Below are 27889 nucleotides of genomic sequence, written 5' to 3' on the forward strand. Positions count from 1 at the left end.
ACAGGATACGTTTGTTAAAATGAATGAACCAATATTGATACATTATTAACAACTAAAGTCTATATTCAGATTTCCTTAGTCTTTACTTAACGTCCTTTTTCTATTCCAGGTGATACCACATTACCTTTTGTCATTTCTCTTTAGGCATCTCTCGATTGTGACAGTTTACTTGGTTTTGATGACCTTGACAATTTTGAAGAGTTCTGATCAGCTATTGTGTAGAATGTCCCTCAGCTGAGATTCATATGATATTCTTCTCATGATTAATGTGGGGTTTTACATTTTTTGGAAGAAGGCCACGGAGTTAAAGTGCCATTTTCACCACATCACATCAAAGGTATATACAATCAAAATGGGTTACCATTGTTGGTGTTCACCTTGACCACCTCGCTGAGACAGCGTTTGTCAGATTTCCCCACTGTAGAGTTACTCTTTCTCCTCTCTTTCCATCCTTTCCTCTTTGAAAGGAAGTCATTATGCACAGTTCACAGTTAAAGAGAATATTCAAGAATTGTATTAGCCAGTTGTTAAATCTTCAGTAGCTTGAAATCAGCCCAGATGAGAGTACACCATGGAAATCAGCAGAACTCTTTAATTGGGGTTCTTTTTGGAGAGCTAGGTACCAGCAGACCATTGGTTATGTGGCTTGGGCTGAGTTTCACAAGATGGTGGATGGGCGGGTGGGAAAGTATTTGGATAAAGGGGATCAAGGGTGGCAGTGAAGACGACTCAGAGGCGGCGGGGGCGGGGGTGGTGGTTCTGTGCTTGTAAGACATGGGTTGGGATGAAAGAAGTTTGGCACAGGCATTCAGCCACCTGACAACCTGACAGAAACCATTATCCGAAGGGTTTTAATATAAACAACACTGGGACCCTGCTGGAACTACCTCTGTGTTTGCCTTTTCATAGTAGTAATGACTACCACTTGGTGAGTACCTCCTATGTACAAGGTGTTTTCCAGAAATACAACCAGCAAGCGGCAAAACTGAGATTTACACTTCCTGTGTAACTCCAAAGTGTGTTTCCACCAGCCACGCTATCCTGTTTTGGTTACTGCCTCCTCTCCTGAGTATTGGTTTACTCATCAGACCCATGTCAAGGCTGTGGAATGGTGATTGATGGTGAGTTTCCCAGGAGTAGATTAGTGGTGAGAGTGTGCTGCCATTTGCCGTTCAGGGCATTCTGTCACAGTTCATGCCCCAGGAAGTGTGCGAGAGCTGAGACAGGCACCCCACTATAGACTCTGGAGGTTTCATTTCGAGTCAGGTAAAGTACGCTGACATTTTCCTATGTCGTCTTCCAGACCAAAGTCCTCCTTCTTAATAACTTTCTTTATTTTTCCTGTGGATGTATCATTAAGGAGGCAGAAACTAGGACACCCTTCAGCTTTGTATCTCCGCTGGATTCTGTGACTGTGGCATCTTTCTGGTTTAACTCAATGTATAACTTCATTCTTTTTGAAGGTGGTTTTTAAGAAACAGATTCAGGGGCGCCTGGGTGGTGCAGTCGGTTAAGCGTCCGACTTCGGCCAGGTCACGATCTCGCGGTCCGTGAGTTCGAGCCCCGCGTCGGGCTCTGGGCTGACGGCTCAGAGCCTGGAGCCTGTTTCTGATTCTGTGTCTCCCTCTCTCTCTGCCCCTCCCCCGTTCATGCTCTGTCTCTCTCTGTCCCAAAAATAAATAAACGTTGAAAAAAAATTAAAAAAAAAAAAAAAAAAAGAAACAGATTCATACAAACTCATCGCCAGACTCAATCGTTAGGGTTTTAGTTAACTCTACAAAACCGCATGATCTATCTACGCATACTGAACAAATACATGTAAAAATGCAATATATTTCATTTTAAAATTCAAACATAAAAATCACTTAGAGTTAATGTAATATTTAAGGCAAATGAAATGTTACTTGGCCTGTTTCCATTTGAGTGATTCAGGGAGTTTAAAGATATTTTAGGATAAATAGTCTTAAAGACGTTTTAGAAGGTTCAAATGGGACTTGCTTGCATTAGAGGCAGTTGAATCATAAATTTCAGTTACTATTTTAAGCTAAGACCTCATTGGATTTATTAAATCTGGGTGATATTTGGGAACTGTTCTCAAATGATGGTAATGCTATTTTTACTTTCTTCTCACATCATTGAGGCTGTTTTTAACTGTACAACTGGAGGTGAGGCAGTACAAGAGTTACATTCAAGAAAACTTTGTTTTATTTGGTCCATTGCCTCTCCCCACCCCCGCACCCCTTGCCTGCACTCCTAGCCCCAGCTGCCTCTTTTTCTCAGAGGTCTGGCCTCAGATGATTGGACCCAGGACAGACACCTGACCCAATGGGGAGTCAATTTATAAACCAGCTGAGCCAATCTCCTCCCAAGAGCATTTGCATTGGGAGGCAGAGACTGAGTCAGCCTGTTGATGGATGGTGATGGACCAAAGGTCATATGGAGTCAGAGTTGGAGTCAGTCCATATGCCAGTTGAAGTCATGAGGTGGTCAACCACAGGAAACAGAAGTTGCCCTGTGCAGAGAAGTGGGACAGCAGACAAGGGATGAGAGGAAGGAGGAGCCCCAGTATTTTATTTCCTGGTTCAGACCCCAATGCCAGATGACATTGGTTTTGCTAGTTCTGAATGCCTGTGAGATTGCTTGTTCATTTTTTTAAGCTCTTTAGGTAGGTTCCTCTCACAGCCCAACTGATTCAGGTGAAGGTAACTCCATATTCCAAACGTCAAGTCCAGGCTACAAAACAGTTCCCACCCCTTCAGCATCACACCAAATCACCCAGGCTTCAAAAGTCCAGGGGACAACACAGGGATCATGACGGGAGGTAGGCAGGACATAGGAAATGGATATATGAGGAGCTTTGCCATGTGTTATGGCTTATAAGTGCCCAACTTCCAGTCTGACATTTCCGATAGCGTTTCCCATTAGTCTTTTTCACTTCCAACCTCTGGGGGCCAATGATCAGGGCTCAGCACCCTCAGCATGGTCACTGCTAAACCATGAGTGACATGATTCCAACACGGCAGTCTCCTCCTCTGCTCCTGACAGGTGATGGCAGAACCTTATAGGGATGCTTGAGACAGAGGATCATTTATTCAAGAAATATTTATTGACTGCCTGCTCTGGCGAGGCCCTGTGCCAGGTTCTGGGGATACAGCCAGGAGCTGAATGGCAAATCTCTTACCTGTGTGGAATTATTTCCTGGGCGGGGGAGCGGGTGGGAAGGAGCAGGTGTGATAAACACTAAGAGGCGCATACACAGGGCAGTCTTAGAGAATGACCTGAGATCATAGGATTGTATGAGGAGACTACCTAGATGGGCTGGTCAAGAAAAGAAGGCATGCACAAAGGCCCCAATGTGGGACAAAGCTTGGAGAGATCAAGGAACTAAAAGAAGGTATGTTTGTTGGGCCACAGTGAGAGACAAGTAGCACAAGTCGTGGGGAGATAGGCAGGGGCTGGTATGCCATGGTGGGGAATTATATTTCCAAGGACCTCACGTTTTGATAAATTTTTGTCCATCTGAATCAATCAGACATTACTGCTGATACTGTCTTATGCTTATATAACTTAGGGTATCTAGCTTCAATTAAAATTTAGGACAGTATATTCCCAGCTTTTATGACTTTTTTAAGTTTACTTTTGAGAGAGAGAGAGAGAGAGAGAGCATGAGCAGGGGAGGGGCAGAGAGAGAGAGGCAGACACAGAATCCCAAGCAGGCTCAGGCTCCACGCTGTCAGCACAGAGCCTGATGCGGAGCTCGAACCCACGAACCACGAGATCATGACCTGAGCCGAAGTCAGACAGACGCTTAACAGACTGAACCACCCAGGCGCCCCAATCCCAGCTTTTAAAGGCAAAGAGACAACCAGTTTTAACCGATGGGTTGGATTAAAAATGGCTGCACGTTCTTTGATAATCTTCTCATTTCCCCTCCTTTTGTATCTGGACCGTTCTATGACACGTGGACCAACAGAATGTAGCACAGTGATGCAATGCAAGTTCTCAGCTGAACCTTGAAGAAAACCAGCCGTTTTCTCCTGGAGGCCTTTTGGAACTATCAGCTGCCACGGAAGAAGTCTAATTAGGGGCCCAGCAGGGCCCACCCTCTACTGTCCTTATCAAGGTGCCAGGTATGTGAATGAAGCCATCTTGGAGCCTCTAGACTAGACTGACGCCCAGCTCAACACCGCCTCATGACCTCAGTTAATGCCACCTGCGGTAGAAGAATTGCCCTGCCAAGCCCAGCTTAAATTCCACATGATGTGAGATACAATAACATGGTTGTTTGTTTAGGTCGGCAGTTATTGCTCAAGTTTGGGGCTAGTCTGTTACACAGCCACATGTAGCCAGCATAGTTAGCATCTGCATTCTTAATACGAATCAACCTAGTGAGTATTTATATTCAGCTTTTCAAACAACTGAAAATAGTTCACAGACCTTCCTTATCATTGGGAGCCTTAGAATGGGAACCACTGATCTGTGGTCTCCCATGCATGTCCCCTTGGTGCCATGTGATGCTAAACAGTCTCCCTCTTCTTCTGATGTGTTAGTCTCATCTGGATTACTTTTCCCCCAAGGAAAAAATATTGTCCCCAGCAGACCTCCCCATGACACATCTGGACTATTGTAACCACGCGCTAATGGTGAGGGCAGTGACCCTGGCCTATTCACTGCTGTAGATCAGCATCTAGTATCTGGCAGAAGCAGGCACTCCAATGAATTGTTGAATGAATTAATGACATTTCCACTTCAGACTTCACCTGCCTCCCATATCCCCTATTCTGCATTCCCATCTTGCATGCTTCTGTGAGGATTATGGTTCTAAAAGAGAGATCAGTTATATCACTGATGAAACCAAAATCCTCTGGTGATTGGTCCTGTTGACAAAGAACAAAGCTCTCCACACAGCCTTTATGGGACATCGTAACTGGATTCTAATCTGCCTCTTAGGCTCATCTCCTGAACACTAAGCCCAGCCACTCTGAAGCCCCATCTCCAGAGACACCATGCACCCTCTCTGCTCTCATATTTTGCTCTCTCACTGGGATTGCCTGCCTGTCACCTTCTCAGTCAAGCTAGATAGTCCTCATTCTTCAAATGTCACCTCCCGTGCATGTTCCTGATGCTGCTTTCTTCAGCCAGTGAAACTGACCAGCCCCTCTGAGCTCAACATACTTTGTTCATATTGCTCCTATGGCATATGCCTGCCTCTTCCCAGAGATGGCAAACTCCCTGAGGGCAGAGGGGTCACCTCTTATCCATCCCTGGGTCGCCAGTTCTTAACACAGAGGCACGTGTAAAACTCATCAAGCTAAAATCTACTGAGTGCTTGCAATGTGCCCGGTATTGTACACAATTATCTCTTTAATCTTCAAAATAAACCACAGGAAATAAGTCATATTGTGGCTCCTACGTTAGAGTTGAGGAGACCGAAGCCTGGGGAAGTTGCATGAATCGTCTGGAGCTGCACGGGAGCAAGCTACCACATGGACCAGAGTCAAACACAGGTAATCTGACTCCACGGCTTGTAAATTGGAGCTAAGTCAAACACTGTGCCTCAGAGTAATCCTTGACTGCTTATCAGAATCACCCAAGGAAAACACACCGATTGCTGGGCCCTGTCCCACATGTGGACCGCTGGACCACTGAAGCACAGAATTTGGGCACAGGCATTATTCAAAACCCCTCAGGGATGAGAACCCTGATGCTAAGTGTCACCTGGAGCATTTGTAAAATATGTAGATGATCATGTCTCTTTTCCAGAAAATTCCATCTCACTACATTAGGGTTGGAGCCCAGCAATTTGTGGTTTAAGGAGCAGTCCAGGTAAATTTCATCTTTTTCTTTTTAAGAAAGAGAGAGCGAGCGAGCAGGGGGGGAGAGGCAGTGGGAGAGAGAGAGAGAGAGAAAGAGAGAGAGGGAGAGAGTCTCCATGCTCAGCATGCAGCTAGATGAAGGGCTCCATTCCACCACCCTGAAGTCAGGACCTGGGCCAAAATCAAGAGTCAGATGCTCAACCAACTGAGCCACCCACGTGCCCCCAGGTAATTTTCGTTTTAAGGCAAGTTTGGGAAATACTGGCAGACATCAGGATATCAAAGACATTTCAATAGGTCTTTAAATGTCAATTCATCAGAGTGAGTACTTCCTGTCGGTTAAGGTCAGACTCTTGATCTCGGCTCAGGTCAGGACCTCATGGTTTGTGAGATCGAGTCCCACATGGGGCTCTCCACACTGTCAGCAGGGAGACTGCTTGGGATTCTCTCTCTCTCTTTCTGCCCCTCCCCCTGCTCACTCGCATGCTCTCTCTGTCTCTCAAGAAAAAAAAAAAAAATATCCGAGTGCCTGGGTGGCTCAGTCAGTTAAGCCTCTACCTCTTGATTTTGGCTCAGGTCATGAACTCGCGGTTGGTGAGTTCGAGACCCACCTTAGGCTCTGGGATTCTCTCTCTCTCTCCCTCTCTCTCTACCCCCACCAGCTCTCTCTAAATAAATAAATAAACAAACAAACTTAAAAATAGAAAAAGAATTAAAAACAAATTTAAAATGTCACTTCATCAGTGACGGTATGAAGACTGAAAGATTTCTGGCTCTGTCTCACGTGGATGAGGCTTAAAACTTTATTGGCACTGCTTCTGAGGGGAACAGGGCTGGAGTAGTTGGTTGCACTCACTAGCACACATCTCTAAAACCGTCCACTGATAGTGCCTGATACCAAAACCCAATATTTTGGCAGTACTCATTTATCTGGAACGTTCTATACACTTTGGCCCAAACTGGAAGAGGCCTCATGCCTTCTTAGTAAGGGTGGAAGGGGATCATGCAGGCCCCAGGGCAGCAGTGCTGGAGGCCAAGGACCTCCCCACCTCCACCTCCTCTTCCGGGGCCTCCTGACCGCCATCTGCCAGGGCACAGTACACGCGCACGCGCGCGCGCACACACACACACACACACACACACACACGGAGTGGCAGAGCAGGTAATACGGTGAGGCTCTGGTCATCGCCTCGATTTCCCTGGACGTAGACTTATAAACTGCCTAAGGTAAGGCAGACGTCTTGCCTGTCCCTGCCTCCAAAGAGGTCACTTGTGTTCCTCATCAGTTACCTCCTATCCTATCAAGGACTCTCTAGAGTCTTGGTCAGCGTGTTTCCGAGCTATTTCATAAGCACCATTTTGACCAACTCCATTTAATGTTTCCTGACTGTTGGATTTACTGACCTTACTCTAAATTTAGAAGGAAGTGCCTGATCTTTCACACACGAGGCATACGGTTTCACTCGTGCAACCAAGAAACGTCTCTCCTTTGCAGCTTTCTTCTCTTTCCCCCTTCCTCACCCCAAGAAAAGTCCTGAATCTATTTGTGGACAGTGTTCCAGTTCTAGAATTTACCCTGCCAGAATAATCTTCCTAATGGGAAATCTAATGGGGCCTCCCACTGCCAGAGGAGACCACCCCATCTGCAGCTGGGGACAAGAGGCACTCCCAGCCCAGATGTCAAGAGACGCAGCAGATCAGGGCTTGATGTATATTCATTGCTTATTTAATATTCGAGCATCTTTTTCTAAAGATATTTCTATTGAACTCACTTGTGGTGTCACCATCTGGAAAACATCAAGCCTCACCCCACTGAGGTAAACCCCTATTGCGTATTTTTTCCCTTTTATGTGAGCCCAGTGGGCATGGAGCGTGTATCTCTGTGTTTAGCAGAGTTCCTTGCCAAGGCAGCTCTCAAACATATGATATTCTCTAAATAAATCAGTGTTGTAGAGACGCATTAACAACCCCTCCTAATTGACGCTAACAGAAAGTTTAAATTGGGCTCTAAGGAGCTCCCATGACTTCTTGATGTGAGGTCCTTTCACATTTTAAAGTGGTGGATTAGGATTTTAAGAGAGAAGAAGCTGTCCAAAAACTCATTTATTTCATGACAATCAGTTTTTAAGTTGGGCCAAATCTTCTCGCAAGGTCTAGAACAAGATATGTGTCTAAACCTACCAATAAAGGGTTTAGTTAACTCTCAAAGATACACAAAGATACACCAAGGGGCAAGCAGTGTGCTACAGACAACCAACGGGAATGGAAAAACCATCCCTGTCAGACAATAAGGATTGAGTAAGATGAAAATTTACATTTGGGTGGGGAGAAGAGTCTTATTTTGCTCAGCAGGTTTGCAGTCTTTGTGTTTTGAAATAAACTTAATTTTCATTGCTGGGTGTTCATAAACTTCTGGGGTGGGAAAGTGTCTCCGATATAATCCAGTCGGCCAATGAAAAGTGAGTCTTTATTTTTTTTAAATAAGCTCTAGGTCCAACATGGGGCTCAAATTCACGACCCTTGATCACGACCCTGATCAAGAGTCACATGCTCCACTGACTGAGCCAGCCAGGCACTCTAAAAACGAGTCTTAATTTTTAAGTTTGTTGCAGGTAAAGTAAAGGGAATACAATTTATTCATCCAAAAATTCATGAAACACTTGCTTATGTGCCATTGGTGATGCGGTTCCCAGAGAGAATAAGACCACCCTCCCTCCCCTGCCCCGGCACACACTACCCAGCACTCAGAGTTCACCTCAGGTAGACACGATGTGGGGCAATGTGTTTGTCATACAATACTGTGTTTCAGGTTATTGCTCTAAAAAAGTATCCATTCATTTGGTGAGAAGCTCATTTTCCTCTATGCTTAATAAGTACTGCAAAGAGGTAGTTTAAGGGAAAAAAAAAGCGATTCTAAGTAAAAAGGACAAAAGTGAGTGATTTAGGAGGAAGGAGGAGACAGACTTGTCTTACTTTTGGCCTGAAATACCACGGAGAGGAAATTGGGAGATAGCCAAAAAGTAGCTTCCCCCTCACAAGGGTGATCCCCACACAGGCCTTCTCTTCCCCCTCTACCACCTTGAATTGCAAAAGGTAAATCCCCTGGTGGTGAGTATAGCAGATATGCTTGCTGCTTGCCGACTCAGAGCCCCAGGCAGGACAGGGCCAGTGAATGAATTTGCACACAGCACACTTCCACTTTCACTCTCCTCGTACCACCTGCTCCCACGGGCCCTATGGCTGCCCCTCTCCAGCTCCCCTCATGACGCTCCTTCCACATCAACACAGACTCATTATTGCTGGCACATTCCTCTTCTTGAGGCCATTTGGCGGTTCGTCTGTTATGGCACTTGGCAACAATTTTCCATACAGCATGAAATCATATCAAAAGCCACTTTGTTGACCTTAGGACTGAGGCTGTTTGAATCCAGATGTGATGTGATGTCATCTATTTGTCATATAGACATTGGGGGCTGAATTCTAATCGTTTGCCGGCCGTCTCTAAGATGATTCGACATAGCAAATGGAAACGTACTGGCCTAGCACAGTTGGTTCTAGCACAGATTTTGAGGTTTCGGAAGAATGAAGTAAAAGAACGTTTCTCAAGAGAGAAGGGACCCCACTGAGACTATCATATGCACTGCCCCTTTCCTTTAGCAAAAAGAGCTTTTGTTGGAAAATGGTAGGTGAGGGGCACCTGGGTGGGTCAGTCGGTTGGGTGTCTGACTTCAGCTCAGGTCATGATCTCACAGTACATGGGTTCGAGCCTTGCATGGGGCTCTGTGCTGACAGCTCGGAGCCTGGAGCCTGCTTTGGATTCTGTGTCTTCTTCTCTCTCTGCTGCTCCCCTGTTCGTGCCTCCGTCTTTCACTGTCTCTCTCAAAAAGAAAATACACATTAAAAAAGAAGAAGAAGAAGAAGAAAAAGAAAATAGTAGGTGAAATGAGATTTTTACCAAGTGGCTTTTGGGAGCCCTCTCTTTCTTCAGGAGCCCAACACTCAACCAACAATTCAGGGTTTGTAGGCACTGGGAAAGGCGTGGAGGATCGGAACAAAGAAGGGTCTGAGCCACATCTCTTCAGACAAGGACCTGGCAGACCAGGCAGGGTGCTAACAAGTCAGCAAGGCATGACCTCACAGTGTGGAAAGTGCTGGAACACAGGTCTGTACAAGCATGTTAAAGGGCCAGAGGAGGAGTTACTAGGACTGCCTGATAGTGAACAAGGAAGCCTCAGACATAAACTTTAAAAAAAAAAATTTTTTTTAACGTTTATTTATTTTTGAGACAATGCGAGAGACAGAACATGAGCAGCAGAGGGACAGACAGAGGGAGACACAGAATCTGAGGTGGGCTCCAGGCTCCATGCTGTCAGCACAGAGCCTGACGCGGGGCTTGAACTCACGAACCGTGAGATCACGGCCTGAGTCGAAGTTGGATGCTCAACTGACTGAGCCACCGAGGCGCCCCAGGGATAAACCTTTTATACAGTCACATTATGCTCTGCCCCTCAGCTATGGCTGCTTATTAGTTTCAAGGGGTTTTGTTTGTTTGGTTTTCGTTTTTGTTTTTATTGATTCTTTGAGATTTCCTACATAGACAGTTATGTCATCTGCAAACAAAGACAATTTTATTTTGTAGTGGGAGGTCTGAGAGGTGCATTTGCAAGGTCGCCTCTCCAAGATTTGAAGCAAAGAGAGAAGGCAGAGCCTCCCCCCCCCCCCCCCCCCCCCCCCCCGCCTCCACCGTGGCATGAAGGAACTCAGCATGTCTGAATGAAGTCATCCGGTGTGGCTAGAGACTGGGCTAAGTGGTAGGAGGGACAAGAGATTAGATTAGTGTGAGGTGGGCCTCAGAGGACAGACAGGGTCAGAATCTAGTGACAGGCCCTGTGGCCATGGGGAAATTTCTGGATCCTTTCCTGAAGGCAAAGAAGCCCTACTGAGGAGTTTGAGAAGAAGGTCAGATGAGATCAGTTATGAGGAGATTCTGGCAGCAGTGTGGAAGACTGAGTGAGGGCAGGGCGGGGCGTGGGAGACAAGTAAGGAGAGCATGGCCTTGGTCTGATGACAGGTGATGGGGGCCCAATCCAGGCCGAAGGAGACCCAGGTGGACCAGATCCAGGAGTTCTATAGGAGGTAAGAGTCATGTGACTCGGGCACAGGACAGGAAAACAATAAAAAGCCCCAGACATTTCACTTGGGGGCCCAGTGGCAGGGGAACAATTCACAGAGAAAGGGAATTACAAGAGGGGAAAAAGTATAGAGGGGGAAATCAAGAGCGTGGTCAGTTTGGGACAGGTGGCTTCTGAGGTTCCTCTAACTCACTGGCATTTGGACACATGGGTCTGGGACTCAGAATCATTGCCCGGACTAAATAGAGAGGTTCTGCTGCATTTTTGAGGCTATAAGTTCATCCAGCCATAGAGTACAGCTTTAGAAGACAAGAAGGCCAAATACTGAACTCCAGAGAACTCAATGGCAGAGACAGGTGGAAGAGGAGGAACCAGAAGAGATGACTGAGGAGTGGCCATGTCAGTGGGATGGAGAGCGCGGTGCCCTGAAAGCCAAGGACCGGGGCGGGGGGGAGGGGGAAGCTTCTGAGTGGAGTGTGGTCGGCGGTGTCAGATGCGGCTACAGGGGAGCCAGTTAGACGAGAGCTAGGAATGGTCTGTGGTCCCCTTTGTACAGTGTTATAGGTTGAACTGTGCTCCCAAGAAGAGATGTCGGAGTCTTACCTCCTGGACACTCAGAATGTGACCTTCTTTGGAAGCACGGCTGTTGCAGATATAAATAAGGCACAAATTAAGATGAAGTCATACTGGGGTAAGGTGAGCCCTTCGTCCAGTATGACTGGTGTCCCTGGAAGAAGAGAGGAGGCAGGTGTAGAGAGAAGGCAGTCATGTGCAGATAGCAGAGCTGCAGGCCAAGGATTTCTGGCCAACTCTCCAGCCAAGAAGAAGGCCAGGGACGCATCCTTCCCTGGATGCTTCAGAGAGAGGATGACCCTACTAACATCTTGATTCCAGACTTCTGGCCTCCAGAACTATAGAGGATAAGTTTCTATTGTTGCAAGCCACCCCAGTTTGTGGTACTTTGTGATGGCAGCCCCGGGAAGTTAATATACAGAGTAGAGTGGAAAAGCCTTCATTTTGCTGCAAGGGCAGACAGGTGAGTCTTCTTCAAGACTAGAGGGAAGGGAAATGTAGGGCAGAGCTGATATGTTTAGAGGTGAGAGTAATGAAGAGGGGGTGCGGAGAAAGTTACAGCCTGTTGGCATCATTGGTTCTATGAATCCAGGGATGGGGATCATCTGCTGAGAGTGAAAGGGGATGAAGGAGATCACAACTTAGTTACCACTTGTATCAGTTCTCTATTGCTGCGTGACAAATTACCCCCACATTTAGCAATTCAAACAGCAAACGTTCATTGTCTCACATAATTGCTTTGTCAGAGTCAGGAATCTGGGACTGGCCCAACTGGGTGGTTCTGGCTCAAGATCTCTCATGGAGGTTGCAGTCAAGGTGTCAGCCAGGGCTGTGGTTTTCTGAAGTTTCAACTGGGGCTGGAGGATCTGCTTCCATAGTCGCTCATTCACAGGGACCTCTCTATGTGGCAGCCTGTTTCCCCTCTGGCAAGTGATCGGGAAAGAGACCAGAGCATAAACCATAGTGTCGTTTACGACCTAAGCTTGGCAGTCACACCCCATCACTTCTGCTGTGTTCTACTGCTTATACAGAGCAGTTCTGATACAATGAAGGACAAATGACACAAGAGAACAAATACTAGGAGGCAGAGATCATTAGGAGCCATCTTGGAGGCTGGCTACCACCCCAGTCTTATGCTGGGGCCTCCCAAGTCTCGGACAGTTCTGGCATCTCTCCTTGAGTTTCGGACATGCACCGGTAAGGTGTCTTCTGGCCATCAGCACCTCAAAGCACCCAAAGGTCCCACAAGCACCTCAAAGGTTGGCAACCTGTATAAAACTGAACTCTTCATTCCATTCCCAAAGCCAGATTCCTTCTCTAACACTCTCATAGTCAGAAGCTCCAGCAGTGACTCAAACATTCCAGCTAGAAGTTGGAATCATCTATGACCTCTCTCCTTCGCCAACTCTTCCAATCCCAAACCATCACAAGTCCCATCAATTTTACTTTCTGAGTATTTCTGGGGTCTATTGCCTCCTCTCCATACTTACTTTCATAGTCCTAGCTAAGGAATTTATCTCTCACCTGGGTCACTGCAACAGCCTCCACACTATTGGACCAACATACAGCTGTTGAGAGCCATGAAGGTTCTAGGATTTACCCTACTTGTGAGCTAACAAGTTAGCTTGGATTTTAGCAGTTTCGTGGATGCTGACAGAATACACAAGATTCCTGGGTCAGATGCACAGGACTTAATAACTCCCAGCATAGCAAGCAGCTTGAACTCCACATTCATCTCAGTTCCCCTTGCCTCACCAAGAACCAGAGGGGCAACATGGAGTGACCCAGGCAGATGCTACATATGCAGGGGGATTCTGTCCCAGTTGAGAAACCCTAAGCTTAGGGAAGCTGAATGATTTTTTATTTTTTTGAGAGAGTGAGAGAGAGAGAGCATGCGAGCAGGGGAGGGGCAGAGGGAGAGGAAGAGAGAGAATCCTAAGTAGGCTCTACACCCAGCGCACAGCCTAACATGGGGCTTGATTTCATGACTGTGAGATCCTGACCTGAGCCAAAATTAAGGGTTGGACGCTTAAAAGACTGAGCCACATAGTCTCCCCAAGGGAAGGTGAATCTTTTATAGCCTGCTGTAAGCAAAGCTGCCTGCTCTTTGCTCCAGAGAGTCACTATGTCTATCTTCCAAGTTTGCTTTGGAAGCTAGGATTCTTGGAACAAACATCCTTGAAAGAACAAAAGGGCAGTTAGTACTTCATTTGCAATACACGCAACAAAAGTGAGAAACTCACACTGTCTCCCAACAACGGCCAAAATCCAAATCAGGCCATTCGAGGGTTTCCTATAGCTACAGAATACAATCAAATCTCTACAAAAACAACACTGTCCACCTCTACCAGCCTCGTTCCTCGGATTCCCTACCTTACAACATGAGCCGGAAATAACGCACAGCCCCTCCAACTGTGTTTGTGTGTGTGACTTCTCGCCTCTAGGTCTTTGCCTGGGTCATCTTCGTTGCCGGAATTTCCTCCTCCCTTCCCCAGAAATCATTCATGTGACGTTCTGTGAAGGAACCTCTGAGACTCACATGCACTTTGGGTGTTGCTGGGTTAATGTTTGTCTATGGGGACAGGGGTCAGCAAATCCTCACTTTTTACTGGACTAATTTGCCGCTCGCAACCGTTTTCTTCTTTCTCTAAATGGAACTACCCGTTAGGGGATGAAGTCACCGCATGTTCCAGTGAAACGAGTCTCCAGGATTTTCTCGGCAACTTCGGTGGCAGTGTCAGGTAAATCCCTCATTTCTAGTCTCACTCCTGCTTCTCCTTGGCCTCTTGGCTGCACTGTCCCCACAGTCCGGCTGAAACAGCTCCCTTCAGGTTCTGGGTCTGGTTGTTTTCCCTCAAAACCAAATACACATTTTCAGTTACAAAATAACTCTTCATGCCATAGCTTTGTACACCTCCAACTGGAGGTCTGCTGCACGGCCACAAGGAGCAGAAGAAGTAAGGGTGAGAACCGTGGCCCACGGCACCATCTAGTTCACAAAAATGCAAACAAAGCTGCATAGAATGTGTTAGAAAAATAGCGTAGCTTTGGGACAGCTTTGAGAGACACTGCAAGAAAACTATTCATTCATTCCAGAAGTGAACTCTGGTGGTCACTGGACCATGTTTCAGGAATCCATCGGCTTCCAGAGAATTCTTAGGAGTGGTGCCCAACCAACACGGACTTCATCTAACTCCTTTCTTGTATTGACCCCGTTCGTTTTGTTTGTTTTTTGCTTTTCTCCGAAATGAAGTTAATAGCATGAATCACCAACCCGGCTTTGAGTAAAGAGAACCAACAAGGAGTGATAGCATAAGGCTTATAACGCACTGCTAGAGCGCGAACGAAAAACGTTGTATGAGATCACGTCCTCGTGGGTGAACTAAAAAGGTACAACCTTCCCATTTGGCGTTGTCTTTTTGGTTGTGCCAGTGTCACCTTCTGGGGTGTCTGCCCAGCTGACAATGACCTCTTCTTACTGAGATCTATGGAGTTGGGCCTTTGACAACCATATTTATGGAACATGATTCTGGCTTCCATCTCCCACCCGACAGGGATCCTCTTCATTCCCTCACATATCCCAAGCACCTACAACAGTGACTAGAACATAGTTAGTGTTCAATAAATATTTGCCTAATTGATGAGCATGAGAATTGAGACTAAATGGAACGGTCCCTCCTGTGCTTGAGGCTGGAACTGTATGTAACCTGTGGATTCTGGAGCTGTAGGCATCGTAGGGGCTGAAGGGCAGGGGAAGGTGGAGATGACGGACACTTGGAGAGACGTCTGGAGGGTGAGGCTTTGGGCTGGCTCCCAACAATTCCCTAATTCCTGCTACGAGGCCATTCTAAGGCCAAGATACAAGCCACTAGCTTTGAATAAATTCCTTTGTCTATGCTTAAACTAGCCCCAGGGCGTGAGCCCAACACAATGTAGGAAATCTGGAAGCGGACCTGGCAAAATATAGGTGTGATTAGCGGAAAAAGTTGGTCCCTCAGTACCAGAAGCCCTAGAGTTAAGATGGGTTGTGGCCTCTGGAAATTTCTCAGTGAGCTAGCACAGCGCACTCCTTTCTCTCCCACCCTTCGGAACTCATAGGCGTGTTCTGACAATAACACAAGGACACTGGCTTAACACGGTGAGACGTGAAATGGTTAAGCAATAAAACACCAGTTTTCACAGAGATATTTGATAACGTTATACAGAACATACTGTGAAGCCCATACTGAAGCTCTCAAAGCATAGTCTCAAGTGGAATTATTTTTTCCCTCTCACCACAAAGCGGAGGCAAGTAAACACCATTTCTCATGGCCACAGCTCCATGGAGACACTAAGACAGACACAGCACGTTCGGCGCGGAAGGTGAGACAAGAAGCTGCAAAACCCCACATATAGCAAGTGGCCCTGCTCATTGGTATTTGGTGCCAGGCCCCTCCACAAAGTATATCGGAAGTAGAGGAAACTTCCTAGGTTCTTGGCAATTAGGGATTAACTTACAGAGATATAGCTGATGAAGTTCTGGTATTTCAACCCTGAACTTTGAGCGTTACAAGATGACTCCTAATTTTCCGCAGTTAATACGAAATGTGCCATTAAAAGGAAACACACATGCTGGTGCGGAACACAAAGAATTCGGATGACAAAAGAAAATCCCAGACCCACTGAGGACCAAGACCTTTCCCTTAGCCACACCCGGCTTAGTATTTCACCAGCGCTAATGAGCAGCCATATGACATATTAGTGGCCGGTTTCACCCAGTTACACTGTGGTACGAAACACCTCCTCGAGCTCCAGGAGGTAAAGCAGGTTGGGTTTATTTCTCACTCCTGGAACCTGCAGGTTCCGCCGTCTGTCTTTCCCCGAGGGTGCAGACTAAAGGAGCACTTCCTGGGTGGGACTGGCGGAGGGAAGAGAGAGGGCAGAACCACACGGTGGCTTGTAAAGCTTCTGCTCACAATAGCACCCACCACTTCCACCCACACAGGGGCAAAGCCTCCTGCAATGGGGCAGGAAGTTCAATCTCCCAGGGACAAACACTAGGGTGGGGCTGAGTCAGGAGGGGACTTGAAGATGTTGACAGTAATTACAATATAGCTCAGCAGGGATTAGGTGTGTTTCCAGAACCACACACTCTATTAATGGCAGTCTGATCTAGATAATAACGCCTAAGTTAATTGTAAACAGTTTACAGACTCAACGCATAATGTGGGCTTGGTCATCTCTAATGACTCTGAGGCTCCCCAAAGCGTGTGTATTAAAGACTCCCTCAGCTGTTAACAGAAGAAACCACTGGAAAGGCCGGATGAACCCCAAACTGCGGGCACAATTCTGATAGTGGGCAAATGGCTTCCCTGGGAGCGTTTCTCAAAGTGTGGTTCATGTTCCTCCTGCAGCAGAAGGCCTTGGAGTGCAAGTTCAACAGGCAGACTTTTGGGCTCCAAAGGGAATCTGAGTTTCTAGGGGCGAGGCCTGGGAATCTGCATTTAAGCCGCATTCCAGGTGATTCTGATGTAGACCACCTAGTGAGAATTGCCAGCTCAGAAAATCTGCCCTTACCTGTGCTCCCTCCTGTCAGAGAGCATTAGGCTGGACGCGGGTGTCATCATCAATTGCTGTCCCGGTGTCCGTCACGTGCGGGGGTCCAGCCAGGACTAGGAATTTCCTGGGAAGTCAGAGAGCAGGAGGCACTTTTTATGGAGGGGCTTTTAATGAGGGCCCCTACCCTTCCTTCATATACATTACAGTTTATACAGTTCACTATTTTTCTCATAAATCAACATCTGTGAGTCATTTTGTTATTTGTCTATTTTTAGAAATGAAATGTGACTATATTAAACAATGTTCTCATAAAAAACCCTCTTGTAGTAGTCACAATTGTTTGAAAACGTATATTTTAACTGCTTTTCCTCAACAGTGCACATTTGGAACATAATCTGTGATGAAAGCTTAACCGTTAAGTTTCCAACCTGATTTTTGTGAGGTGGGCATGTTGTTAAATATTTCAGTTATCGATCCCTAAGATGAAAAGTAAAATTTCCAAGTTTATATTCTGGCTCTGCCTGTGACTTTCCTGGGCTTTTTCAAAGAGAAAGAGACAGCAGTGTTCCATGTGGGATGATTTTGTTTCAGAGTTCTGTTGCAGTGACCTCTGTTCCTGCCTGGGTCATTAAATTCAATACACTTCTTCCAACTAAGTTTCCTGGCCTCCTTGTGCCTTAACTGGGCCTGGTCGAGCACTCTAGTAACATAGGCTGCCCCAAAGCTGCCAGCTCATTTTAGGACAGTCCAGCTTGCAAGGAGTTTTGCTAGGCTGGTCTGCTTCCCTGTGGACTTTGGGGTCATCACTGTGCTCTGGAAGAGGGGACGTTTGGGCACAAATCCCTTCAAGGTCTATTCCGTCGTTCAACCCACGTCGGATATATGAATTGCTTTACAAACTTGGTCGAGCAAGAAAGTTCATGACATGGAGATCTCAAACGTTATTTTCAAGTTATTTCTGCCTTTTTGAAGCCACGTCTATTGTCAAAGTGAGGAAGTCGATTTGTTACAAAATTCAGTTGAAAGAAGTGAGAGAGAGAGAAAAAGAAGGAAGGGAAGGAAAGATATTTTTTGTACTAATTAAACTTTATTGAAAAAGAAAACAATACCAAACAAATGCACTCAAATGCTTTCTAAAGTATCAATTTTAAAGGCCTTTCTTTGCAGGCTAATGACAAGCACAATACAGGCAGCAGACATACTAGTTTAGCATAATTGGCTGATTTTATACAGCGCTTAGATCTTTGAGTTCACAAGCATATTATTAAATCATAGACAATATCTAATGCAACTGTTTCTACAGAACTAGGAAGTAAATTTCTAAGAAAGAAAGATTTTATAGACCCCATGTTTTATACCCAATTCCATCAAGGGAAGGGGAAGGGAGGGACGGAAAGAAGAAGAAAGAAAAGAACAAAGGAAGGGGGAAAAGGAAGGAAGGAAGGATAAAAGGAAGGAAGGAGGGAAGGAAGGAAGGAAGGAAGGAGGAAGGGGGGAAGGAAGGAACGAAGGAACGAAGGAACGAAGGAAGGAATCCTGCTTTGTCCACTTTGCCTCCATGTTGTTTCCGCTCTGCTGACCTGGCCTCACGGCACCTATCAACTGAACCCAAATATTCACATTTCTGTGTCTCTCCAATGATGGGTTCTCTTTCCTATGGCTCCTAAATTCTGCAACTTGAACACAGCCAGATACATCTCATAAGATGAAAACCATCATGCCCAACAAACTTCTGGATCTCCAGGAAGTTGGCACCAAAAAGGACAGAGGGTGGCGTGAAGTCTAAACTCAACCAACATTGTCATGAAATTGTCATGAGCCTCACTCGCCAGAAAGGATGTGCTCCCTTTTATACTGATCGAAAAACAACAGCTCGTTAACATGGCATCACAATGAACCATGTGTGTGTGGTGGTGGGGCGGGGGCAGACACTTTGCCAATGGTTTCATTTTCAGCAAATGTAGATTTAATTTAGTTTCTTGAAATGAGAATGTTTCAATATTGCCTTATGAAAGTACTCCATTCTGGTTCTCGGGCAGAGTATCAGTTCAGAAAAGCTGCCAGTGTCTCTTGCATTCCTGGTTTTGGTTTTGTCTGTAATTTCTAAAGACTAGTAAGTAGACATGGCACTTTACAAATACACAAAGACAAGGGCCTGGCCTTCGGTCAGAAAAACACAACCCAAATGAAAATAATCCAAGCAGAAGCAGTAACAGACAGTTTGGGGGGAGGGCACTGGCTCAGGAAAGCTAAGTTTAAAGTATTTCTGTTTTTGTTTTTGTTTTGAAATGGGAGTGATTTGAAGGGAAAGGGGGCGGTCACGTCCAAGGTTTGCTCTGTGTTTAATCTACATGGGCTCGTGGTCTCGGATGGTCACTCAATTCAAAAGCACAGTTGTTCATACCGACCCTCCCTCCCCCCCCCCCCCCCCCCCCCCCGCAAAGAAACTGCTTTCTATGGCAGACAACTTCTTTTTTCCAATGGCTTTGTGGCTGACCTCAGCTCCCCAGACAAGTGTAGGCTTTAATAAGATAATTGCTTTCCGAGGCATTATGCCTCCTTTGTAGAAAAGCTTTTTGAACACAGAGCACACCTCGATTGGGAAGAGACCACACCTGAAGTCACAGCCCTAATTGATTGTTTTATTTGCCTTCATCAGAAAGCTCTAGCGACTGCATCAAGCAAAAGTCAGGCATATTGAACTTCCTAGAAACAAGCCAGTTCCCCGGCACTGTGGCATAGTCACTTAATCCAAGACATATTTTTATGCAAACCTCAAGTTATAACCCACATATGGTGGCAGATCATTATCCTAAGACTCTAAATTGAACCAGTTATATAGTTGGAGGGGGATCTATCATAATCTGGAAAACTTTTCTTTTTACTGGTCTATTTTAACAAGTGTAAGGAGGAAATAAAACTCAGAAAGCATAAACTGTTTTACATTTTGAATTGAACTTTGAAAAAAATGGAAATACTCCAAAATAAAGACATACTGGCAAAGGGAGAGGGAAAGATATAGACAGAAATAAAGGAGAAAATGTGGAAATATAAAGGTCTGTTACTGCTTTTACATTTCCTGATTTAGTTAAGTTAAAATGGCAGGATACACAATTATATAGAGATACTATCCCTAATGAAAGGGAGAGAAAGAGAGAGAGAGAGAGAGAGAGAGAGAGGGCACACCAGAGAGAGCCAGAGACCCAGAAAGAGAAATGCAAAAGACTTAAATGAAATGGATCAAAATACACTCCAGTGACTAGCCCTGGGAACTGGAATCAGAGATAACTTTCATTTTGTTTGGGGGCCTTTTGTGATTTCCAAGCTCCTTCCAACGAGCATGTTTCTCTTTAATGTAAAAAAAAAAATAATAATAATAATAAATAAAATATGTTTAAAAAATTGCTTCTGATTCAAGATACAAAGATCTTGAACTCCATATCTGAAGACATAAGCTGACAGACTTCAGGGTTATTAAAAGTGGAGTTTCTCTTTGTGCTAGTATATCCCTGGGGCCCAAAGGATCAGGGAGCACACACACACTCCCACACATTTTGTATACAGCTCACAGGGAGGAATAAAGACTTCTCCGTCCTAAACATATTTGCACAGTTCCAATGCCCCAGGCTGCAGTAACGGATGACAAAATAAAGGGCTCTTTAGTGCTGACTTATGGCAAATTATTACTTTGTCATCAGTGGACACTGTCTACAAGGTCAATTCCAACTGTCACGGTACATTGCTTTATACCTTTTGTGTGCTACCCAATGTGAGCCTAACTCAGTGGAAGCTGATGTGCTAGGTTGCTGGCTTTCATTGTATCGGTTGTTTCAGGAGCCGTGATCTCCAGATTCTGGGACATTCTCACGCCTGGAAGAGGGAGAGCTGGGAGAGCATCCAGAAATTTGCTCCAGGCATCTTGTTCCATCCACATCAGGAAGCTGGCTGCACAAGGTCTTCTCTGCAGACGTTTCTGTTTCCTTGGCATGTGTCCTTTGGATCGCTTTATGGGTAAAAGGTACCCTTGGAGGCAGCCTCCAGATAGTTATCCTGGCCCGCTGCCTAAAACTGTGTGCTGCATTTGTTCCTCTATTTGAAGACCCTTGAAGCAGAGGTTTAGTTAGGTGACCAAGATCCTTTCCACAGAAATGCAAATGCCTCAAATAGGGTTACGAGCCATCTGCCATTCTGACCTGAGCACAAATTTGTTCAATCAGGTGTCTAATACCTAAACAGCTAGATTGAGGAGTGAGAATTGTGATGATCTGTAAAGGGAGCAAAGTGGCAGGGAGGGCTAGAAGGACGCAGCTTGAAGATTAAGGAAGCAGGTGGGCATTCTGGGGGTGAAGAAAGAGGCAGGCTTAGGGAACTAAGGAGCAACTCCCCCCTCGCCTCAAACCTCGAGACCACCTTCCTCCTTCCACTTAGCTTTCTTTCAGCTGTTCACTACTATTCCCGCACTACACGCTGCCCCTGCCCCTGCAGCCGCCTGAACCCTGCCCACCCAGTCTACCCTCGTCTCCCACTGCCCTTCCATCTGGTGCCAAGTCTTCTGCCTGCTGGATCCCACCTCCACTGCCTTCCGAGCAACCTCAGTCTAGCTCGAGTGACATTGTGACAAAATGCAATGGAAACATTGGTTATTGGCTTATTTGACCTTTCTAAAGCCCTTGACCCTAGTGAGGCTCTTTCTGCTTTCTTGGATCTTTTTTCTTGGCTTCTTTGGTCCTACTCTCCTTGGGTGACTGGCTCCCTTCTCACTAGCCTCATGCAGATGCCTCCTATGTCTGTACTCTAAGCCCAGACCGCCCTCCTGAGCTGCATATCCCTACCCAACTCTCTACACAACAACCTACATCTCACAGATCTGTCAGTCAACATTTCCAAAATGGAAGCCATCACATTCTCCCCCTACCCCCATCAGCCTGCTGTCTCACATACTGTGGACTCTGTCTACACAGATGCCTCTGATTGGAGAGGGCTTCTTTCCCCCTTGACCTTCTGATCCCCCTCACTTAGCTAACCATTATTCACCCTTTAGGTCTCACGTTAGATGTCACCTCTTCTGGGAAGCCTTCCTTCATACCTCAAGTCTGAGTCAGGGGCTCCTATGGTTTCAGAAGCTCCCACTTATAATTCTTTATTAAATCATCCATCTTCCCCATTAAAATATTTGCTCCCCAAGGGCAGGGATCTTTCAGTCTTGCCCATGACAACCCTTCACCCCAGCATGATGTCTGGCACATAGGATACTCAATAAAAAATGCATTTATTTGAGGGGTGCCTGGGTGGCTTAGTCAGTTAAGCGTCAAACTTTAGCTCAGGTCATGATCTCACACTTCGTGGGTTTGAGCCCTGCGTCGGGCTCTGCACTGACAGCTCAGAACCTGGAGTCTGCTTCAGATTCTGTGTCTCTCTATCTCCCTCTCTCTCTCTCTGCCCCTTCCCTGCTTGTACTCTCTCAAAAATAAATAAATAAACATTTTTTAAAAACACATTTTCTTGAGGAAACGAAACATCCATTTCCAACACTCAGGCACCCAGCAAAGGTGGAAGTGTCACTTTTCTCTGCCTAGTCTCCTGTCCCCATAATTCCTGTTCAGAAGGTTGGGGCTCCATTACCCAGGTGAGCATCCTTTGACCTGCTCGTTAGCTTAATCATGGGCTGTATAGCCTTATGTGTGCCCATCCCACATTTTTTCCACCATGTATAACAATTTTTTTTTTTCTATGAGAAAATGTATTCTTAGTTCCTAACGCTGGCTTCAAATGAGCTTTTGTACTAAGTTGAGTACTATCTCCACCACATGTAAATATGGATCACTCAGCGCAAACACATTCTATGTTGGTTTTTCCAAGTAAAATAAATAACCTTGCCACAGGATAATTCTTAAAAGCAATTTGGTTTATGTCTTAGTCTTTGTTTTCCTTTTTGGAGTCCAACTCTGCTGAAGCAAAAATGTTCAATTCCAATAGGGTCATTTCAAAAATTCATTTTTAAAGTTCCAAATGCTCCATAGTTTTTCCTTTTGCTTTGGCTGGTTAGGAGGATTTTATAGGTCCAAATACATATACTTCTACGCTGTAATTAATGCTTATGGCTACATTATGATTGAAAAAAATAGTTTATTAAGTTTATACAAATGAGTCATATGATTTCCCCAACTGTAGCCACAACACACAGCATCCTGAACTACAGGCCATCTGTTTGTCTCTTTCAAAAGGTTGGGTATGGCATTTTAGCAGCAAATTTGAAAATAACAGAGCCACACTCACCACCATGTTGGCAAAAGATCTGTCCTGAGCCCTTTCTTTCTCAGCTGCTATATCAAAGAACAGCAGCTGCATGTGAGATCCTGTTAAGCATACCATTTAAACCAATGAGGGGGACAGGCAGATATCATGGCAACTCTTTGGCCAAAGAAAGGTATTCCTTGTGGGAATAATACGAGAAGTGTAAAGAAAATGGAGGGAGTCAGTGGTCTGCGAATAGACAGATTCTGGCTCTCTTTGCAGCCATGGGGTAAGATTTGTTCTTGGCATCACATGAACGCCCCTCCTCCCAACAGAGCTTTCAAGAAAGTGCCTCATCACGCTGCTCAGATAACCATGGCCTGTTAGCCCCAACTTGGAGAATGCTCTCGAAGCACTTTTGCTTTCTCCCTCACTTTTCGTGTTCATTTTGCAAGAGTGTGCTCTTGACCTGAATTTGCTTTTCATCTTCATTTTGTTCCCTGGGGTAGACAACTATATGGACTATAGGTCAAAGGCCAGGACCCTGTCTTATTTCTCCAGGTCCCTGCGATTTCTCCCCTCTATCCTCTGTGGATCCCAACTGAAGATTTCTCTTTAAATCTCCGATTGATCACGATGATGAAAGAGGGCTTCCAGTTCCCTTTATTCAACTGAGGATTTCCTGTTTTGTCTTCTGTGGCCCCCTGCATCATGCTGAATGTAGTGAGTGTCCCATCACTATTGAAATCAGTGCTACTTGGTGCGGTTCAGGGATCAGCTGCATTAGGCTTACTTGAGAGCTTGCAAGAAATGAACATTCTCAGGTCTCTTACTAAACCTACTAAATCAGAATCCCTGAGTGGGGGAGGGGCCAGAAATCTGGAGGTTGACCAACTCTCCAGGGGATTCCTACACTGTGAGAACCACTGTCTCAACTGCTAGCTGAATGAAAGAAGGGGCAGTGGCGGGGGATTATTTGTGCTCTTTGTAGTTCCCGACGGAGAGGGAATCAAACACCCAGGTAACAAGGTTCTCCTGGCCAAAGAGACAGCAAGTCTGCCTGAAGTCCTACACAGATAATTACTCAAAATCAGCAGCGAGGACTAAGGACCAAGCTTTACCCACTGGGAGCTTTCTCTTAAAAGTCCCCAAGTTTCTGTTCTTTCCCCCCACGGCACCTCCAGCCCCATAACCACTTTGCAGCAACCAGTCTGATGCACTCACTGCCTGTCTAGGCCACAGCTTCACCTTTGCCTGTACCCATTTGTAGGTTCCTGAATCTCCAGCAATCTAGAAATGACCAGCACCCTCTTCCAAGGCTGGGCTCTGCCAGTGAACACTGGATACGTGCAAAGTTTCATTAACCACCAGCCCCCCAACCTCTTCTGCCCACTGCTGCCCATGGCCTGAGGAATCCTGTCTTGGTGACTGCCTGACCCGCAGCTGCGCACACAGCCACCAAAACTCAGAAAGCAATAGGCGCCTTCCGGAGTCTCTGCTCTAACAATTTTCAAACTGTTTAGGACACCTCCACAGAAAATAAGAGCAGTGTTTTATTCCTGTGAATGCATTTTGAAGTTAAAAAGAACTTAAATTATAGGCTATCCCGTGAGTATAATAAGGCTATTTTAAACCCCCCCCCCCAAACTGAACTTAGGTGGATAGGATCAGTCAGGTCTGCCTCTGCACCTAGTCTCTCTCTGGACTAGTTGATTGCACAATATTGAGAAGAAAAAATGTGCACTCAGATAAGTAGTTGCACATGGTAACAATTGGGTGTGGTTTTTTTTTTTTTTTAAAGATAACTTTCTTTGCAACCTCGGGGTACTGTTCGATTAGACAGATGGCAAGACAGCTTTATTACAAGGTTTCCCCGCAAAGAGGTGTTTATATGGCCTCATAATGAACACGTCGGCAGTCTTTAGCGGGTTAAAATTTGGCACATGTCATATTTGATTGTCTGTTTTTTTATATACAGTTGGAAAAACACTTTAATGAAATTTAAATCAAATGTCTGGAAACTCTAAAAGCCTTTGCAGCCCTCAGGGCTCTACACAGCTCGAATCACTTCACAGATGACAGACCAAGATGAAGTCACTTACTCAGGTCCGATGGCTTTTTGGTGTCAGGGCCGGCTGCATCTCAGGTCGCCTGACTCCTGTGTGCCCGTGGACATCCGAGACCCCATGCAGACGCCAAGCGCCTTGTGCTCTGGGCCGAATCTTCCAGAGCGGGAGCTCTGTTTATCCTGCTTAAATGAATTACAGAATGGAATTTCCCCAGAGCCATCTCTCATCTGCAGCCGGAGGGTGCCGGGCCGGGAGGGCTGCACAGGAATGAAGATCCTGCTACGCGACTCTGCCTCTTCCTGGTGTCTGACCATGAGCCGGCACACGCAGTCCTCTTAAAATAACACGGTTTTCCTTTCCGGCAGCCCGGGTTTGGCGCGCTCACGGAGCTCTGCTCGGCTATGCTTTCATCAGGCCGCGTCCCAGAAAGCACTTGCTCATTTAGATGAAGGGCATCTGGCACGTGCTCAATTTAGCTAACAAAGATATCATTCCAGCAATGAGGGGGGAAGGGCAGGGAGACAGGGCAGAAAGATGGCGGGGGGGGGGGGGGGGGCGGGGGCTGGGAGGAAAAGCAGATCCATCCTGGCATCCACGGCTCGTCTCGGAGACCACAGGCTGCATCGCACAGACCCTTTCCCCCAGGAGTTCGCTGGTCTGAGAACAGCAACCCGGGGGAGCAAGCCTTAACAGGGTGAAGGCAGAGGGTTCTTTAAGATGGGACTGCTCTAGCAGGGTCGCCGCCTGATGGAAGGAAGGTCCCAAACCCTTTTCTGTACTTTGGCAGCCTGTGGCTTCTCTTCAGGAGAACTTGCCACAGCCTGTGATGGGGGGATCGCCCTCTGCTCAGAGCTGAAACTCTGCCCACCTCCACACAGCTTTGGAGATTAAACACGTTTCAGGCATGTCTGTCATCAGGAGAGAGAAATTCAGCCACGCAGGCCCCAGACCGCTCACCCAATAAAGCCCCTCGGGTCTCCTAGCAACTTGCGGTGCTTGGATTTTTCCAACTACTTTTGCAAGGTGGAATTTAATTTTAAAAAATAGGAGGCCCTGTCGGTAAGACCAAAAGGGCTGGAACACAGAGGTTTAGAGGACGTGGATCCCTCTAAGTGCCCCCCATCTTATGAGGAAAACTAGCCCGGGGCTGATGGTGATTTATTCTTTACTTCCTGTTAGAATTAGAATCAAATGGATTGCTTTAATATTTTTGTCTCTCACAAAGAAAAGTAATAAGTCTAAGAAGGCTGCATTCTATGTTCAAGCCTAACCTTTCTCACATAATCACCCCACAGAAGATACTGCTGGTTGCTTCCCCAGTATAGGTTCTCTGCTCCCTTGCCAGAAGAAATGACTGGCAATGTGCTCAGGTGAAAATACTCACATCCCCAGACTCCTCCACACATTGGAGCAGCCGTGTCACCCAATTTGGCCTAATGACCTGTAAGCAAAGTCTACAGGATGGGGGCTTCTGATGAAAATAGACTCGGATAATATGGGAATTTTGCATGTCTTTTTCTCTTCTTCTTGGTAGGAATGATGGCTGGAGGCTGGGCAGCCACTCTGCAACCATGAGGATGAAACCCACACACGATGAATGGTGGAATAAACAGCCAAAGGTCCGGAGGTCCTTGATGCCTACCTTCAACATTTATAACAGCTCTTCATGGCTTGTCTCAAAACTTCTCCTTAACTAAGCAAAATAAAATCCACTTGGTTAAGACTTTGTGTTTTGATTTCTCTTACATGCAGCGAAACGCACTTTTAACCAATACTCTTTCAAAGCACAATCTTTGCACCATCACAAGGAATGCTCCTGTCCGGCTCGTAGAACAAGATTCTCTTTCCTCATTTCACAACATGAGGGAATTGAGGCAGGTGGGAAATCATAAAGTGAGCAACTTCCCTTTTACCGAATCAAATTCTGCCCCTCAGCCCTTAGCTTCTGAAACCTCTCAGCAGTGTTTGAGCCTCTGGCTACTTCCTCTCCCTTGAAATTTTCTCCATCTTTACTTCTGTGATACTATGTCTCCATGCTTTGTTGGCCCACTTTCTAGGGTATCTGAAAGGCTATATAAGATTTTAACAGGGCACAGGTGGTGGAGCTAAGGGTTTAAAATCCTTGGGTCGAATGTAAAACTAACCCTTTAATCCCTAAGGGTTGAATCAATGGAGTTTCAGTCATTTCCAAATTATTTTCCCATGTTTAGTCTATGGGTACTTAACTGTCCTTTAGATAGTAGGTCAGTGAGTTTTTATTATGTGACTGCTGTGTGCCAGGTCTGTGAAAAGTAGTGTAAAAACAAACCCTAAGGGTAAGGAGTTCTCATCTGAAACAAACTGGGTAAACCTGATTTTCATTTTCAAACTGATAGAGGAAGGCCATCATTTGCATACTCACACTGAAAGGATTATTTCCGGGTCGAACACAATATGTGTTAGGCAGCAGCTCCCCCTGGCATCCTTCCTCCTGAGAGGGAGGGCATTACACCCAGGCCCAGACTGATAGCTCCTCACAGCCCCTAGA

The 27889-nt window shown here is 46.0% G+C and overlaps 2 long non-coding RNA genes across 3 annotated transcripts in view; one reads left to right on the forward strand and one right to left on the reverse strand.

Moving 5' to 3' along the window:
- The window catches only part of LOC123606683, a 55669-nt gene extending 28865 nt beyond the window's left edge, over positions 1-26804 (reverse strand). Inside the window, exons 1-2 of the long non-coding RNA XR_006716447.1 lie at positions 25396-26804; positions 17078-17183 (exon numbers count right to left, since the gene is read on the reverse strand). This is a non-coding gene — a long non-coding RNA (uncharacterized LOC123606683). The remainder of the gene's footprint in view (positions 1-17077; positions 17184-25395) is intronic.
- LOC123606678 lies at positions 14116-27085 on the forward strand. 2 transcript variants are annotated; one of them, XR_006716430.1, is made up of 3 exons: positions 14116-14262; positions 20894-21077; positions 26897-27085. It is a non-coding gene; the product is annotated as an uncharacterized LOC123606678 (long non-coding RNA). The 2 variants fall into 2 exon arrangements; XR_006716434.1 differs by having other exon boundaries at positions 14122-14262; positions 20894-21013.
- The last annotated feature ends 804 nt before the right edge of the window (positions 27086-27889 follow it).

The sequence above is a fragment of the Leopardus geoffroyi genome, chromosome A1 (genome assembly GCF_018350155.1).
Source record: "Leopardus geoffroyi isolate Oge1 chromosome A1, O.geoffroyi_Oge1_pat1.0, whole genome shotgun sequence".
Lineage (NCBI taxonomy): Eukaryota > Metazoa > Chordata > Mammalia > Carnivora > Felidae > Leopardus > Leopardus geoffroyi.